Below are 18468 nucleotides of genomic sequence, written 5' to 3'. Positions count from 1 at the left end.
ATATCTAGTTTAGGACACTTCATATTTCTTTTTTTGGCCTCCTACAATCCTGTCCCATATGTTCTGTATGGGTCCAGTTATTTTCACTGATTGAGCTTAGAAATTGATTTTAATTTACCTCCTTCATTGTAATCCTTAGCAAAAGACTTCTTTAATAATTCATCCATTTATTTGTTTAAGAATATTTAATTGAGTGCCTGCTACTATGTGCCACAAAATACGTTAAGCCTTGAGGATGCCAAAAGAAATAAGATCATGCTTGCCCACAAAGATGCTGTGGTTCGTTAGGAGGGACGTCGTGGTGCCATGGTAAAGGTAAGCCCAGGATGGAAGGGAAGAGATAAGAGCTGAGTTGGAGTTCCATCTTTCTATCCTATATTAGTTTCCTATGGCTTCTGTAAGAAACTACCAGAAACTTAGTGGCTTAAAACAAAAAAAATTTATTATCTTCTAATTCTAAAGGTCAGAAGTCCAAAGTGAATCTTACTGGACTAAAATCAAGGTGTTGGCAGAGTTGCAGTCCTTCTGGAGGCTCCAGGGTGGGATCAGTTTCCTTTTCTCTTCCTTTCTAGAGGCTGCCTGCAGTCCATGGCTCACAGCCCCATCCACCTTCACAACCAGCAATTGTATCACTCTGACTTCTGCTTCTGTCTCTGCATCTACTTCTTTGACTCCATCTCTCCTGCCTCCCTCTTCCACTTATAAGTATCTTTGTTTTTGCATTGAGCCCACCTCAATAGTCCAGGATAATCTTCGCATCTCAAGATCCTTAATTTGATCACATCTACAAAGTCCCTTTTGCCAGGTGAGGTGGCACAGTTATAGTCTCTAGGGATTTGGATGTCAACATCTTTGGAAGCCAGTCCACCTATCACTTCCCAAGACACCTGGGCCTCCCCAACAACCTCTCTTTTTTCTGCCTTCTGGTTGCCTGGTAACAGAGCCCAACTCATTCAGCAGATAGGTGGGATCCCCAGCCCTAGGGGAGGAATCGCTGGTACAAGGCAATAATGTCTCTGTACCCCTCTTCTTGCCTTAAAATAAGACATGATGTCTGGAGGTATAGTAGCCATCATGGAGTCAGGAGGCAAAAAAGCATGAAATAAGGACTGAGAGAATGACAACAATCCCAACCCTCCTGTTGAAGGTCACTTAACCAATGGCAATAACAACCTGGCTCTAGAGTTCGTATTATGTGAGAAAACCAAAATCCTATATGTTTAAGCCACTGCAATTAAATTTTCTGTAACTTGCAGTCAAACACCTTCCTAATCAATGCACTTGGGTACTATTCTGTTACATCACTTTTCAAATTGCTGCAACTATTTGTACTCATGTGTCTTTCCCTTAATAAGCTGGGTCTTCCTTAATGGCAAGGATAAACAAGCCCAGTACTTAGTAGTGCCTTGACAGGTGGCTCCCAGTAATCCCTCTTCCTGGATTCATGTACTTTTGTAATTCCTTATCCTTGAATATGGGCTAGAACTGGTATATGGCTTCTAATGAATAATTTATGACAAAAGTTAGGAGGTGTCACTAATGAGATTAGGTTATGAAAGACTGTAATTCCGTCTTGTTGGTTATTGTAAACTGAATGTTTGTGACTCCCCAAAATTCATATGTTGAAATCCTAACCCCCCATGTGATGTCATTAGGAGGTGGAGCCTTTGGGGGGAGGTATTAGGTCATTGGGGTGGAGCCATCATGAATGAGATTAGTGCCCTTATAAGAAGAGACGGCAGAGAGCTTGCTTCTCTCTCTCTCTCTCTCTCTCTCTCTCTCTCTCTCCCCCTCTCAATACAATAAGAAGATGGCTGCCTATAAACCACAAAGAGGTCTTTCACCATGAACCTGACAGTGCTGGCACTCTGATCTCGGACTTCCAGTCTCCATTACTGTGAGAAATAAACGTTTGTTGTTTAAGCCACCCAGTCTGTGGTATTTTTGTTATAGCAGCCCACACTGACTAAGACACTGGTACTTTCTCACTTACTCCCTCTCTCTCTTTCTCTCCCTCTTCTCATTTGCTCTCTCTGATGAAATAGGCTTCCATATTGTGACCTGACATCTGGAGAGATAAAGAATTAAGAATAGCCTCAGACTAACAGCAAACAAGAAACTGAGTCCCTCAGTCCCTCTAGGAATTTAATCCTGCCACCATGAGTGACCTTGAAAGCAAATCCTTCCCCAGTCAAATCTTGAGATGACTGCAGCACTGGACAGCACCTTAACTGAAGGCTTGTGAGAAACTCTGACTGAGCCAAAAAACCCAGCGGAGCTGTGTACAAATTCCTGACCCAGAGGAACTGTTGCTATTTAATAATGTCATTTAAGTCACTACATTTTGAGGTAATATTTATGGAGCAATAGATAACTCATTGTTGGTGTTCAATAAATATCTGTTGAATAAAAAATAAATGTTGAATTTAAAAAATGCTCCAAAAAAGGTATCGTTAGGAAAAAAAAGAAAAAAGAAAATAAATAAATACATAAATAAAAAAATGCATAAATGGTGGAAGTGTGGTCATGAAGAGAGGAAATATTAGAGAATACTTCACAGAGAGGGTGATAGCTGAGCTGAGGCTAGAAGGATAGACAAGAGGGGATAGAGTGCACCCAACAGAGAAATCAGCATGTCAAAGGCAGAGATAATGCAAGGACAGTGAGTCAGAAAACTTATTAGCAGATTGGTTAGAAGGGAGGGCAGGCTGTTTGAGGAGGGGAGATGGAGATAAAGGTAGAGAGCTGTCATTAGAGGAACACTCTGGGAGGCTTTGCGTGCCTTGCAAAGGATGTGAACTTTGTTCTCTGGGCAATAAGGAGCCAGTGAAGGCTTTCCAGGAGAGAAGATGCATGAGATGGTAGCTATGGGGGAAGATGGAATGGGGGTGGGGGGCTGGGGATGCCTGGAGGGAGATCCCTTAGAAGACTACTGCAATGGTCCAGATAAAGGGTGAAGGTAGCCCAAACTGAGATGGGAGCAGTAGTGGGAAAAGGGGAGAATCATTGATTCAAGAGCTTTTAGGGCAAGGGAGGAAGAAGTTGCCATCTAAGGTGACTCATAGGCCCTGATGGGATGTGATGCCTTTACCGAGACAATGAGGTCTGAGCTAGAGAAATAAATTAGGGCATTATCAAGGCAGAGATGTAGGTGAAGGAGAATGATCACATGCTACGTGGCAGACCTGAGCTCATCTCTTTACTTACGGTTTCAATTTGTTTCTTACAAGTACCTGGCGAGTTATGCACGATTAGCCCCGTCTTACTGAGCACTAGGGAACTGAGTTTCAAAGCGACCAAATAACTTGTTCATGATCACACAGCTAATAAGTGGAGGAATCAATGCTCAAACCAACAGGCCTGTTTCCAAAGCTTACTTTATTTTTCCTCCCCACGGTGCTCTGGAAGATGAACAAAGTGAGAGGACTAAGAACAGAATCCTGGGAAGGAATGATATTGAAGAGGTGGGTGGAGGAAGTCTGGGAGGTCTGAGAAGGAGAAGATAAGAAGGAATGATGTCACAGAGGGAGTGGGAAGAAAGAAACTCAAAGTGAAGAAAACCAACAACAGGATCTGCACTGGGACGGGACCAAGAGCGTGGCTTTGGTGACCTTAGGAGAGCAATCTTGACAGTGTAGTGCTGAATTGTTGGTGTCTGGGGCAGGGCTTAGACAAATAAACACAGGCAATGAATGCAGACCACTCCTTCCCAAAGCTGGCTGCAAAGGAAAGGAGAAAGCTGGACAGATTTGTAGAGGGTGCTTGGGGTTCAGGTAAGATTTTGCTCATTTTATGATTAGTTAGGACATAAGGGAGTTGATAAACTTTCTCTGCTGAGAAAGACCGCAGTGGTCAACGACAGGCTGGTTGATACGGGGGAGGGAGCTTACTGACGGAGTAAAATTTGCCAGGTGACACAAGAAATCTAAATCTGGAGAGAAATGACAGCCTCTACCTCATTCTCCAAGTTCAGTACCCCCTCTAAGTGACCAGGAATGATTCTTCCTTTGCTATCTTAAAGGTGACCTACTGGGTTCTATTACTGTATGCTATTGAAAACAAAATTTGGGATCTGCAAAGCCCAATTCAAAACTCTGCTTCTGAGGGGGTAACACCAGACAACAAAAAGAAGTTCTAAGTACCAGGATTTCTGGCTCTACCATAAATGTGCTATGTGACCCCTGGGACTGACTTAGTTTTAGCTACTTCTTATCTCCTTAGACCCCTGAGATTCCTAAGGGTTCCTAAGGAATTCCTTAGATCCCTAAGGATTCAGGAGATCATTGTGCTCATCTTTATGTCTGCCTAGCATTCAGCACAGTTTGTTCACAGAGTGGGTGTGTAATAAACGCGTTGGTTTGCATCTGCTTGATCCTGAGAAAATCGGGTCAATATAATCCTCTTGAGGAAGTCTTCTATTAATATTTTTCTTACATAGGAAGAAAACGTTTATCTCAGTATTTAATCCCTGAGATCCATAGGGTAGATATACTATCTGAACAGCCCTTGTTGTATTTTTTATAGGTAAAATTGTTATAATAGCTGAATGGACTGTGATTTAGAGGTAAACAATGCCTCCGGCTGGCTCCTCTCTCCTTCAGACGGTCGAGATGTCCTTTTGTCGGCATGCAGGGACAGAATAATTGTTAATTCTATATGTATCAGTAAGTTGTTTGCAAGTGGCCATTACCAAAATGAAGGAATTAAATAATAGCACTGTGATGGCAAGTTGAAGAAATTTGACCCAGAGATAAATCCATTAACATGTTTCTGCTTGTTTCTAATTTTAGAATTCTATCAGATTAAAGCAAAACTGAGTCAAATTATTATTCAGTTCAACATAAACTGCAGTCCAGAAGCCTTTCTTCTTCATTTCTATCAGGAAACCTGGTCTAACTAGTACTTAAAAGCAATATAATACACATAAGTTTGGTACATACAGGATGATCAAGCCTCTAGATGCAGAACAAGCTCACATCTGGAAGAAAGGGAGACATACTCAGTTTTCCAGCCAGGCATTTTTCAGATCATGGTTGAGTTGTGTTTTTTTTTTTGTTTTGTTTTTTTTTTTTTTTTTTTTTTTTTTTTTTAGCTCTTTGTAAGGCTGCTTTGATATTGCATAAGTCACTCTTTCAAATCACATCTCTGCACCCAGAAGAAACCCTGACCCACCTCAGCAGCCCTTAGTCTTCAATAGTATTGAACGTGAAAATCACAGAGTGAAATGGTCAGAATGTTTTCCACTGCATCCGGACTCAAGATCAAGTTAAACACAAGTAAAATCTCCACTGCTCTAGACAAAAATATCCATTCTGACTGCGTCCTTTACATTGTATTCTCCTTGTGTTACTTGGTGGATAGTCTGGTGGTCAAGCCCTCTTTTGAGCACAGGGGCAAGAGAATAAGGAGTGAAGGGCTGCCTTTTTGAAGTCCCGAAGAGCATCCCTAGCTTCACTGTGAGTTTTCATCACTGGAGCATTGGGAGGCTGGGTGCCTGAGGGGCTGTCCATCAGCAGAGACATAAAGCAGTATTCTTGGCTGCATGTGATCAATAAGTGTCCCTTGGCCCTTCTGTGAATAGCAGAGATGGTGACCTCAGTGTCACAGAAAATTTCTAATTTGGATAATTACATTCTGCTTCTCTCTGTTGCTCCTGTAGCTTAAATAGAAAATGGTATTCTTCATTTTTGTTCATCAACTGCTGCTTAAGTTGCACTGCTGTGAGGTGTTGCTGTGAACTGTTAAACATCTGCTGTGCCTTACTTCGGAGGTGGTTGCTTTTTAATTGAATTTTACTTTAATTGACTTGAACACACTATATAGGTAATAAATCTGTTTGCAAAATGCTTTCAAGTCTATTTAGATGAAAAGATTCACATAAATATTAAAACACCATAATTAGCTTTAAATAAAAGATATTTGGGGGATACATTTTTCTTAAAAGATATTTTATGAAACATAGTCAGTCTACTATTGAATGTTTTTCAAGAATGCACAACAAAACGTATTTTATTTTTTCTTTATAAAGGTGTTTTCAATTAACAAATCAGTCAACCTGAGGGTATGTTCTCAACACCTGCTTAGCAGAGGGCTGGGCTCTGGCTCCTATAAAGAGGTGTTGAGCAGAACTAAGATCCAGTTGTTTCCACTAGAGGTCAGGACTATTCCTCTAAAGCCAGCATTGGGGGTGGGGGGTGTGGGGGGGATAACAAAATACTAGCGATGAGGGTGGATGGGCTACTGGATGTTCTGCTGCTTCAAACCATCTCTCCCTTCAGTCTCACACAAATACCAAAAATGCCACTATTAAAGTTCTGTGGAAAATTCCTTAAAATGCAAATTTATACCTTGAAAGGAATACCAAACGAATTATCAAATATTCTTGCAAGTTTTTCTTTCAACATTTAATGCGTGCCTTCCGTGTACTAGAAAGCTTTCCTATGGAATTATCATCCCTGTTTGACAGGGGAAAGGATTCTACGAGGAACAGTAAATTGTCCGATGTTGTGGGGTTGATAAATATTAAAAACTGGGATTCAATTCTTGGTAAGTTGTTGCTGTTTCCACCTCTCCAGCTGGGCCTATTGCTGATGAATTAGAAGTCGCCCTTCTTCCACAGGCTAAGGGGAAGGCGGACACATACATAACTCCAAAACCATGTGAAGAGAACTACCACAGAGACGTGCACACTGTGACGCTAGAGCTTGGAGGATGGAATGACTAACTCCGCCACTGGGAGTCAGAAAAAATTTCATGGAAGAGGTGACATTTTAGACTGTCTTGAAGGACAAAGAGAGGATTAATTCCAAGATTGTATTAGTTACAGCGGCTATAACAAATATACCATAGGCCGGGTAACTTAGAAAACATTCATTTCTCACACTTCTAAAGAGGCTGGCAAGTCCAAGATTAAGGTGCTGGCAGATCTGGTGTCTGGTGAGGGCCCACTTTGCTTCCTGCTTTGCAAATGGCTATCTTATTGTATCCTTACACGTCAGAGAGAAGAAAGAGGGGAGGCAAGCCCTCCTGTGTCTCTTCTTATAAGGACACTAATCTCATTCAGGAGAGTTCCATCCTCATGACCTAATTATCCCTGAAGACTCCATCTCCAAATGCCATCACATTGGGGATTAGATTTCAACACACAAATTTTGGGTGGACACAAATATTCAGCCCACAGCAAAGATACAGCCTGGCTGAGTGGAAAGAGCTTTCCCTTTAGAATCAAGGAGACTGGAGTTTGAATCATAGTTCTAGCCCTTATTCATTCTGTGAATTTGAGCAAAGTTAAAAAATTTTTTTCTTAGCATGATTTTCCTATTTTCAAAATGAGAAGGACAACCAATTTCTAGGAGTATTAAAGGAGGAAATGGGTACCACAATGCGTGGCACAAAGTGGATATGTGTTGATTACTGGTCCCCTTCTCCTTTCTCGGGCAGACAGACTATAACAAAAAAAGGGTGATTGAAATGAAAGCCAGAAATTTGGTTTGGTTCCAGTAGAAAAGTGGGGAATCCTAGTGAGAGACAAGGTTTACAGATTCGAAAAGCCCTTAGCTGTTCAATAAAGAGTTTGGATCATTTCCTTAGGGAGCCATGAGCCATTCGCCATTTTTAAGCAGGAGAATTCCATGATCATATTTGTGTCTCAAAATAACTCTAGTGGCACTGTGGAAATTGGATATTAGAGTGACAAGGAGACCAGTCAGGAGTGACAAGGAGACCAGTTGATAAGTTTTGAGACCCAAAACCTGGACAGTGAAAGTAGAGATGGAACAGGGACACTCAGCAGGTAAGATTAATGTAAATTTTTGACTGATATAAATTAAAAGTGACTTGATATTTTTAATTAGTGAGTCTATGTAAATGGTGCTGCTACTAAACCAGTTCAGGGGAGTGAAAATGTTTTGGGAGTAAGAATTATTAATCTTATTTTAGATAAGAGAATTTGAGAAGCTTATGGGACCAACCAGTAGAAAGTTTCAATAAGTAGTTAGAATTTTGTCCTGATGCTCACGATAGAGATATCTACATAAATGTTAACATTATATGGATGGACTTGAAGTCATGATATTGAACAAAATTTCCCTGCAAGAGCCTATAAAGCATTAAGAGGGCATGGGAGGACTCCTGGGAGGGCGACAACATTTAAAGAAGATGCAAGGACTGTGAAGCTGAAAAAAGTCTGAGGAACTACCAGAAAATTTGGAGGAAGCTTAGGAGAGAGCAAGGCAGGAAGCCAAGAGAACACAAAAATTTCCCCAATAGTGGCAGGTAAGTTCCATAAGGGCAGGGATTTTTGTTAATGCTGCTGATGTTGCTGTGTTTAACTGATTTATATCCCAGGTTCTGGAACAGTGCCTGACACAGAGTAGGTGTTTATGAATAAATGATAATGAACATAATAGGGAATAAGGGAATTTCAAGAAAGAACGAGTGATTAACAGCTTCAAATGCCATAAAGAGATCAGGTAGAATGAGAACTGAAGAGATCAGCAATTGAAAAGGCACTTGAGAGCTTTTGGGACGTAGTGTCCACACTTCAGTAGGTTAGAGTCTAAATTAAGGAGGAATTGATGGAGAAGAATGCAAGTAATGTAGAATGCCAACTAATTGGGGAGTGAAGGTAAGAGAGGGTTGCTATAGGGCACATTTTTCCCAGAAGGTCATTAAAAGTCTCAGAAAGTCTCTCTGTAAACAGAAAGAAGTGACTAGAGAGGAGGAGAGTGAGCGTACAAATAAGAATAGTAGCAGGAGTGTTTGAGTCCAGGCAGAGGGCTCGGCCTTTAGGAGAAAGAAGGGCAGTAGTAGCAAAAAGTTCCTTGGCTATTTCAATGTTTTAAGGTGGAAATGAGGAACCTCAGAGGAAGGAGGCAAGGTTGTTTGATGAATTTAGGGGAGGTTGAGGTTAGGTAAGGAGAGTGAAGAATAGTTTAGGGAAATCAGCAAAACAGAAAAACTAAGGACAATTTAGCATAGATTAGTTTATGTAATTAGCTGGTGGGGTCTTTGAAAGCAGAGACCAAGGCTAGGCAGAGATCCAAGTCACTTCCAAGTGGGAAAATTTACTTTGGAGGAGGAAAGTCCAAAAAAAGCAATAGATGAGGCACTGGTTAAAGAAGGAAACCCCAGTGGAACAGCAAAAGGGCACTAGGCTTTTGGAAAGGTGGAGAGGGTTATAGGGAAGAGTTTTTAAGAGGAAATGGTACAGATATTCTTAGAATGGCAGAATCTTGAGTTAAATAGGAATTTAGAGGCCAATTCAACACTCTCATTCAGAGAAGCACAATAACACTATGAGCTTGATACTACATGAAGCATTTATATGTGTAACATAGTTATAGTTATTAAATTAATATTGTTTTCTCTTCTGCCTTCCAGGGTACTTAACCTTTGCTCCATTGATCTAGGGTATTCAAATGTGAATATTTGAAAGATGAGGAACATTGCAGAAGGAATGCAGAGTAAGAACATAGTGACATTGTGAGATTCAGCTTCTAGCATGCAAAATAGGATTAACAAGATAATAGCTTTGCTAGCCAAGGTATTGTCTTGACAAAGCATTTTGTCATTGCCTGCTTTGGCATCTACTACTGAGCTTGAAGGAACCAACTCATAGTTTTGTACCATCATGTACATGACTTACTGCATCTTCCAGTGAGGCCAAAAGGCTAGGTGGAGAATGTGACAGAGACTGTGTTGTTCTCAATAAGTGAAAGATGAGAAGAAATCATATCAATCAGGCATGCCAATTGGGTCTTGACCTAGTCCGAAGAGACCAGACTATGAATTACACATCACTGAGACAAAACTCTTGTTTGAAATAAAGTTTGACTTTTCCTATGAGTGAGATACTCTGATATTTTCTATTCAGTTCTGCTCTATTATATACAATTTTATTTTTTTTAAAACCCTGGCTACAACTTACTAAATTTATTTCACAACCCACAAATGGGTTTTGATCCATAGTTTGAAGAGCCATATTTTATGATTTGTAATTAGGATTTACAAACTCTTTATTTTCAATATGATACAGTTTTACTATATTCTAATACCATCAGAAAACATAGAGGATGGCAAAGAGTTTGAGGAGGAAGAAGAAGGAAACTAAGAAGCCAATGAAAAACAATAGCTCTGGATAAAGAGCCTAATACCAGCTCTTTGCATCCCAAATCAGAAATCTAGAGGATAAGAAAAGCAAATATGAGATTGAGAGCTGGAAAATTTCGAACAGGATAGAAGCTTTGAGGGGGCACATTTTGGCTTTCACCAAGGTGGTTTCCAAGACATCCCTTATGAGAAATCTCTCACCTAAGCCTAACCAATGCACAATTTGCTGGAAAGAAATGAGCAAGAAATCATTCCTGAGAGCAGCAGGGATGTACAGAATTCTCTGGAGATGTGCCAGGTGCTTATTTAAATTGCCGATGGTTGATGATGAACATCTTTATTTGAATTGCCAATGAGTTAGGATCCAATTTTGGTATATCAGGGGTTCAGATGCATAAGGAAGTCCATCCTTTGGAAAAAAGGGAACTGATATCTAAATATTAAATATTTGTTACTAAAATTCTTATGTTGTCTCTACTATATTCTTCTGAAGAATCTCCACTTAGCAATCCTTAGACCACTCACCAAGATGAACTGCAAATTACTACAATGTCTATGGAAAACTGTATAGAGATTCCTCAAAGAACTAAAAGTAGACCTACCATTTGATCCAGCAATCCCACTACTGGGTATTTACCCAAAGGAAAAGAAGTCATTTTATCAAAAAGACACCTGCACTGAAATGTTTATTACAGCACCATTCACAATTGCCAAGATATGGAATCAACCCAAGTGTCCATTGATTCACAAGTGGATTAACAAAATGTGATATATATATATATATACACACACACACACACACACTATGGAATACTAGTTGGCCACAGAGAAGGATGATTTAAGGCCTTTTGCAATAATTTGGGTGGAACTGGAGACAATTATCCTATGTGAAGTACTTGAAGAATGGAAAAACAAACACCACATGTGCTCACTATTAAACTGGAATGAACCAATGAGCACACATGTGCACAGAGGGAAGTGAAACTCAGTGGAAATCAAGCAAGGGGGAGTGGGAAGGAGGGGTGGGCGGAAACCTGCCTAACAGCTACAATGAACACTATCTGGGTGGTGGGCACACTTATAACCCCGACTCAAACATAATTAAATCCATACATGTAACCAAAAAAATCAGTACCCATGTAATATTTTGAAATCACTAGAAGAGGCCTTGATTGTGACACAGTCCTACCCCTTGGTTAGGGGATGGCAGAACATCTTGATTGTTATACCCATCAAGTCTATATCCAGTGAGGGATACAGACTTGATATCTGTAGGGGTAATCCTCCAGAGCAAAGCTGACATAATTGACAGAATAGTGATCGGATGCTAGCCAGGGGAAAATCAGGGTCCACCCCTGCTGCCAGCAAGGTATCATGCTGATAAAGAAGGCAGCCTCAGGAGGTCTTACTGGGACCAGAGCAGTTGACAAGGGATCCTCACATGGCTCATGTCCAAGGCAAACGGACTTGACTGTGCATTCCTTTCCAGGACTGAATTTGGAATGCAAATCAAACATTATTTGGGTGGAGGACATATGACTTTACTGGGCTGTTTCAAAGAGCACATCAAAGAAGCTCTTTGTAAATAAATTATACTGCTGTAAGTGTTACATAAATCTTGAAGGACTGTAACCGCTCTTCAATATGCAACTGGGTTAAGTTACAATTAATGGCAAATTCCAGGACACTGCTGAATATATACTTTTTTTCCTTTTATCCTTTCAAAAGGTGAAAGTGTTGATTTCCATGCTTTTGGGAGTTATGGATCAATCCAGTCTTTTCTTCTGCTTATCACCTGTCATGCTATTCCATTTTTTACAACTCTCTCAATGCAAATTTGGCTTTTTCCCAAGTAAATACAGGTATTTACTGAGAACACTAGATTATTTTAAAGTGACACCATAGATTATTACAAGATAAAATGCTCCTGTAATGCTACTTTCTTAAATGAATAAACCTCACACACAACTTGGCATGTATCTCTTCAGTAAGTTTAAGGGACACAACATACAGGCATCAGCATATAAACTCACACTTTCATTCTGGTGCTGCTGCTACTGCTTCTATTATTGCTACCTCCTGAGTACAGGGGCCCAGCTGAGGCTGACAATGTCCATTTGTGATCAACTCTTCTTTCCCCACAGGGCAAAGCTATACTCTAGGGAAAACCGCTGTTTGCAGAGTCTGAATTGTACAAAATACATTCTCCTTGGCTGATAGTCTGCCTTTACTAAAGGCTTTCAGCAATCTTCTGATTGCCACTCACCTTGTGGTCCCTGCTGCTGCCGTTTCCCAATAAAGCTACACCTTTTGTATGGAGACAATGCAAATTCTTAAGCATGATTCTTAGTGCATGATCTTGATGCTATGTTGGAGATGCTGGGCATGAAACTACTTACCCAGAAGTTCCCACGAAGTGAAGGACTAAAGAATCTCCATATTCCATTTCCTGGGTCCCTTGATTTTGCTGGTACAGAGTTCTCTATTGTTGCATTAAACACATGTGACTCTCCATTTAGCTACATCTATTTACCCTTACAGGAATAGATACCCCATTCCTGAAGACTGATTTCTGACTGGTATCTACAAGCCACGTTAAAACAAGAGAGAGAGAAAGAAAATAGTGTAAAAGCTAATACTATAGCAGCAGAAACAGTTTAAGACCACCTTCTTTTTCAATCTACCCTGGTTAATCCTAGCTGGGGAAGAGGAGGATGACTGGGGGATAGTGAGGGACCTGAGAAGTCCATCTATTATATTTTATGTAAGTGGATATGTCATCCACTTACATAAATCCACTTATATTACTTTAGATATGTCATCAAGTCATTCATTTATTTGCATTTGGTCACTAGACAATCTCCTGCCTTCTGAAAGAATACCAACTTCACTGAAAACTGGACTTTTGTATTTACATAATGTATGTCATGCCTTTTTCCAATTTCAATTTCCTTGAAAATATGCCAATATAAATGAATGAAGATAAATATATCTATGTATGCAGCACCTCTCTACCATTCTAGGGAAGGCTATATTTGCTCAAGATGGCTAAAAGATATTTGCTCAAGATGTCTGAACAGAAAAAATTTTTGAAATTCACAGAAATCTCAGCTCCTAGGGTTTATTTCATTACTAAGAATGAATCAACATAAATTTCCCAGTTATCCCTGTCTCATAAGAGTGTAGTATATAGGCACGTGCTGCATAAGGATGTTTTTGTCAAGAACTGATTGCATATATGACAGTGGTCCCCTAAGGATTATAATACCATATTCTTACTATACCTCTTCTGTGTTTTGATATGTTTAGATATACAAATACTTACCACTGTGCTACAATTGCCTACAGTGTTCAGTACAGTAACATGCTGGACAGGTTTGTAGCCTAGGGGCAATAGGTATACCATACAGCCTAGGTATGTAGTAGGCTGTACTATCTAGACTTATGTAAGTGCACTGTATTATGTTCACACAATGATGTGATTGCCTAATGATGCATGTCTCAGAATGTATCACTGTCTTTAAGCAACACAGGACTGTACTTCAATCCAGTTGCTAGCCTTCCTCATACATTGTATGTAATAACCATGGATCCTCACTATGTCTGTGAAAATCTATACTAATATTTTATGTGGCCTTCTTTCCTTTGGTTTTACATCTGAGAAAGTAAGTAATTCTGCTTTCTCTCATGTCAGCCTTCCTCAGCACCATTTCGGCATGTTGGTGGTTGAAGGTTCAAATTTGACTTTTCTAGATGAAATACTGCATTTTTTAATCATTTGAATCAATTCTAGAGGCAGACTTATTTTTATAAAGGAAAGATTACTCTCACACTTCCCGAGCTTCCCACACTTTCCTGAATAAAATTGGTCGTGCATGAGAAATTGACAATGGTTTGTCATTATGTAGAATGCTACAGTAGAACCCTCATTTTTGGTTGGAAGTATCATCTCTTTATCTCCAACATGGCTATTTACCAGAGAGACCAATATTTTCCTGTCTTAACCAATCTCAGTAAGAACCGTAACTTAATCGTTTTTATCAGAAATTACAATTGACCTCATATGGGACATCTTCTTCCCTTAGACATATAGAATCCACTTCAGTCAAATGTGCTTACCATGCTATTCAATAACTCATTATAACACATGAAGCTTGTGAAACAAAAATACAATTTCAATATAGTTCTTAAGGAACAGGGAGCTCTAAAATGATACAGAAGTATCTGTTTTTCTTTTATTTTCTTTTGGCTATTTTAGAGGTTGTATGGTAACTGAAGTTTTTACTACCCTGAAGATCTTTTGTGGTTTCTTGTGTTGGACCTCTCTATAGATCAAGATAACTGTCAATCCAAGAATTACATAACTGGTCAAATTAATTGCTACATAAGACAAAATTGGAGGAGAAAGAGTTTTTATTTTTATTCCCCAGTCTTTGCTCTATAGCTTTCTTGAAATAGTTGTCTTAAGGGGCTGGTCCAAAATCTCCACTGCCCATTCCTACCAACCACCCCTTTATCTCAAGCACTCTAAAAAGTGCCTAAGGGAACTTTACTTTCGGGGCCAGCCTTAGGCATAATCTGATTCAGGATCAAGGAGAAGGTAACTCCCCCACAAAAAGCAAAACTTTCTTTTACCTGTTAACTACAGCCTGAAATTCATTTCACAGGAATCAAAGTGTCTCATTTCACAGCTAGAAACCAAGAAAGAACACTTAGAAGATTTACACTTCAGTGTATGTGAGATTCTATCAATGCAGTTTATGAGTGCTGATTATGTAGTCTTGGGAAGATAGAAGATGGACCAAGAACAGTGAGGATAGGAGGATGTCATAAGATGGGCAGTAGACAGTAAGAGTCAAGTTCCAAGGGAAAAGCCACCTGTGGCAGGTGGCCAGAAGAGTGAGACAGCAGTGAGAGTTATTTTGCCCCAATGAGTAAGGCCCTAATGACAAATAGAGCAGAAGTCAAGAAGAGGCAAAACTGAAAGGTGGCAGCATTTATACATGGATATTTGCTTAGCTAAGGTGTTTCTGGAAAGGTGTGAAAATTGGAAAGAAATGATCCACAATTGCTAATTTTGAGCCAATATTTTTGAATGTGGAAGAATCTTGAGGCTAAGCGTTTATACTCCAATCAAAGTGTTTGGAATGTTTGTAACAGTGTGATACAAACCCATAATATACTAATCAGAGTTTCCTAAAATATGCTTATGTTCATGTGTCTGGGATTAAAATACTGAATGGAAAATGCACTCCGAACCTCACTGCCATACTTGGGAGACTCTGATATGCAAGGGACAATAAAAGCATACATTTTACATTTTGGGGGACTCTTGTGTGACACAGTGGTAAGACTTAATCAAGGGGAGGAATCCATATTCCTCAGGTTATGGGAAGTTTCTCATCACTGTAACGAACCATGCTGCAAAATTGTGTCAGCAGAATACCCTAGAACAATGAAGCAATTCCTAACAGGAATTCTCTCTGGCCAGTGACCTGGCCTAACTATTCCAGGCGAGTATACAAATGAGTAAAAGAGAAAGTTAAGTTATAATTTGTCTGAAAATCACAATAAAATCAAGATCAAGTGAAAGTTTTAGACATACGATAAGACAGAGTTATTTATTTAGTGGAAAATCTAGTGTTCGTTGGCTACAAACATAAGTTCAGTAAGAGCAATCATATTAAAGTAATCTATTTTTGAATAAGATTTTGGTTTGGTGAAGTGCAGAAACAGTGTAGACATTTGATGCATCTTGATTTCAAATAAATATTTGATGAAGATTTCTACAACAGCCTCATGAGTGGGCTGTTGACATGTTGTGATGAATCATGGGAGCTTGCCCAACCACAGCTGGTGCTTACGGATGACATCATGCAGGTCAGCCCACTTCCTGAGAGAATATTGAGTAAAGCACACAGCACTACCAATAGGGCAGCATCTTCAATACTGTGTTACAGGCTCTTCCTTGACTTCTTCCGGTTCAGTGAAATCAATGACTTGAGTAAATTCCCAGAAAGAAAGATTATCTAAATTTCAGAGGTCAAAATTAAGAATGATGATTTATGCAATAAGAAGAAATGATACAATAGATTACATGATTATGATTCAATATCTCTATGAGCTAGGATTAAAATCTATTATATAAGGTGAAATTTAGTAGAAATAAATGATAATTCCTGTATTTGTCACTGAAGAAAAGTGTGTCTTAGAACTTGGATGTAACTGGAGACCATTATCCTAAGTGAAGTATCTCAGGAATGGAAAAGCAAACACCACATGTACTCTAATAAGTGGGAACTAAATGATGGACACACACAGGCACTAAAAGATGTAAAGGCCATGGGAATCCAAAAAGGAGGGAGGATAGGTAAAGGTGAGTGGCAAAATCTTACTTATTGGGTACAGTGAACACTATTCTGGTGATAGGCACACTAAAAGCCCTGACTTCAGCATTATGCAACGTATTCATGTAACAAAAAGCTCTGTACCCCCTTAATATTTTGAAATTAAAAAAATTCAACCCCCGCAAAAAAAGTGTGGCTTGGAAACATTGTTTTTCATGGCGGAAAAAAAAAAAAAACTTAATGTGTGCTGGCATTAAGCAAAGTGAGTCTTCTCCAACACATTTCATAGAACATCAGTCTATCTTGAGAAGATTAGCATTAAGAGCATGAGACTAATAGTTTCTTGACTTCTAGGCTGAGCAGACCACATCTAGAATACTGTATTTTTCTTTAGCAGCACATCTTAAGTAAGACATTCATAAATAGTGAAGTATCCAGTGGTGATTGGACCAGCCTGGAGACCACAGTAACTGAAGAGCAATAAAAGATAACATGCTGCTTAATGTGCACAAAAGAAAACTAAGAAAGTCCATCATAGAGATTTAAGTATGTATATTTAAAGATTTCCTATAGAAATAAGAGAATACGTTTGTTTTATACTGCCACAAATGACAAAAGCAGAATTAATAAAGGGGGTAGATTTTGATAGCACCTGATAAAATATTAACATTTATTTAAATAACATGCATCATGATACAGATTGCCTGGTAAAGCAGGGCCCCTGCCCCCTGTACATCACAGCGGGTTTGAGGAAGATCTACCACAGAACGTGCGCAGGGATCAAGGCATGGGAAGGATTTGAAGGAGAAGATACAGATTAAGAAGATTACTGAGGATGGAGCTCTGACATTAGGGTCGCTGAGGAAGACAATCCAAAGATAACTGAGAAAGAGAAACTCTAGAGTGAGGAGGAGACAGAAAGCAGCATAATTTCGGGGAAGCTAAGAGGTACTAAAATGGCCAACAGCCTTACACTAAAGAAAGGTCAGGTAAGATAAGAATGGAAAAGCAGCCCTTGGACTTGACAAATGCAAGGTCACTGGTGATCTTAGTGATTTCTGTCACACTGTAAGGACAGAAGCCAAATTGTGGAGGATGGGGGAAAATGAGAGGTGAGGAAGGGTGCAGGGAGTGAAGCTTCTTTTTTCCAAAATGTTATCTGAAATCCTCCAGAGGAAGGAAAATAAGGGCACTGTTATGAACTTAATGTTTGTGCTCCCCCCATTCATATGTTGACGCCCAAAGCCCAATGTGATGGTATTTGGAGGCGGAGCTCTGGGAGGTAACTATGGCTAGATTAGGTAATGAGGGTGGGACCCTTGTGGTGGGATTAATGGCCTTATAAGAAGAGAAGAGAAAGATCAGTTGCTCTCTTTACCACATGAGGATACACCAAGAAGGTGGCCATCTACAAGCCAGGAAGGGAGCCTCACCAGGAGCCAATCATGCTGGTATGCTGATCTCAGATTCCTAGCCTTCAACTGTGAGAACAAGTTTCTGTGATTTAGGCCACCAAGACTGTGGTATTTTGTTATGGCAGCCTGAGCTAACTAATACAGACAATAATCAAAATAAGATTCTGGATCAGGGAAAGGTTTTTAATTTTAATTATTTTAGAATGGGCAAGATGGAGTTTGTTTCTAGGCTTAGAGAAGGAAGCCAATGAAGAAAGAAAGGTTTAAGGGACAGAAGATAGGATGAATAATTAATATAGCAAAGCTCCCAAGGAAGCAGTAGGAAGTGGGACCAAGACCATGGGGATTGATCTTATAGAGGAAGAACACATACTGGGTATGTCTGAAGCAGTTTCCAGAACCATTGCTTATGACTGGTTGTTGAAATGTTTAATATTTTGCATATTGGTATTGTTGGAGGAGAATAGAGTGCCAGCTTAGAAAGGGATGGATTCTACAAAATACTTAATTGGTTTACTACACATCCTCCAGACATTATTTTCCTCCAATGTAGGAACCTTACCCATTTGTGGACATAATGGAGAAAATTTTATTTT

This window comes from Microcebus murinus, chromosome 9 (assembly GCF_040939455.1).
Source record: "Microcebus murinus isolate Inina chromosome 9, M.murinus_Inina_mat1.0, whole genome shotgun sequence".
Taxonomy (NCBI): domain Eukaryota; kingdom Metazoa; phylum Chordata; class Mammalia; order Primates; family Cheirogaleidae; genus Microcebus; species Microcebus murinus.
Note: the sequence above shows the minus strand (reverse complement) of the source record.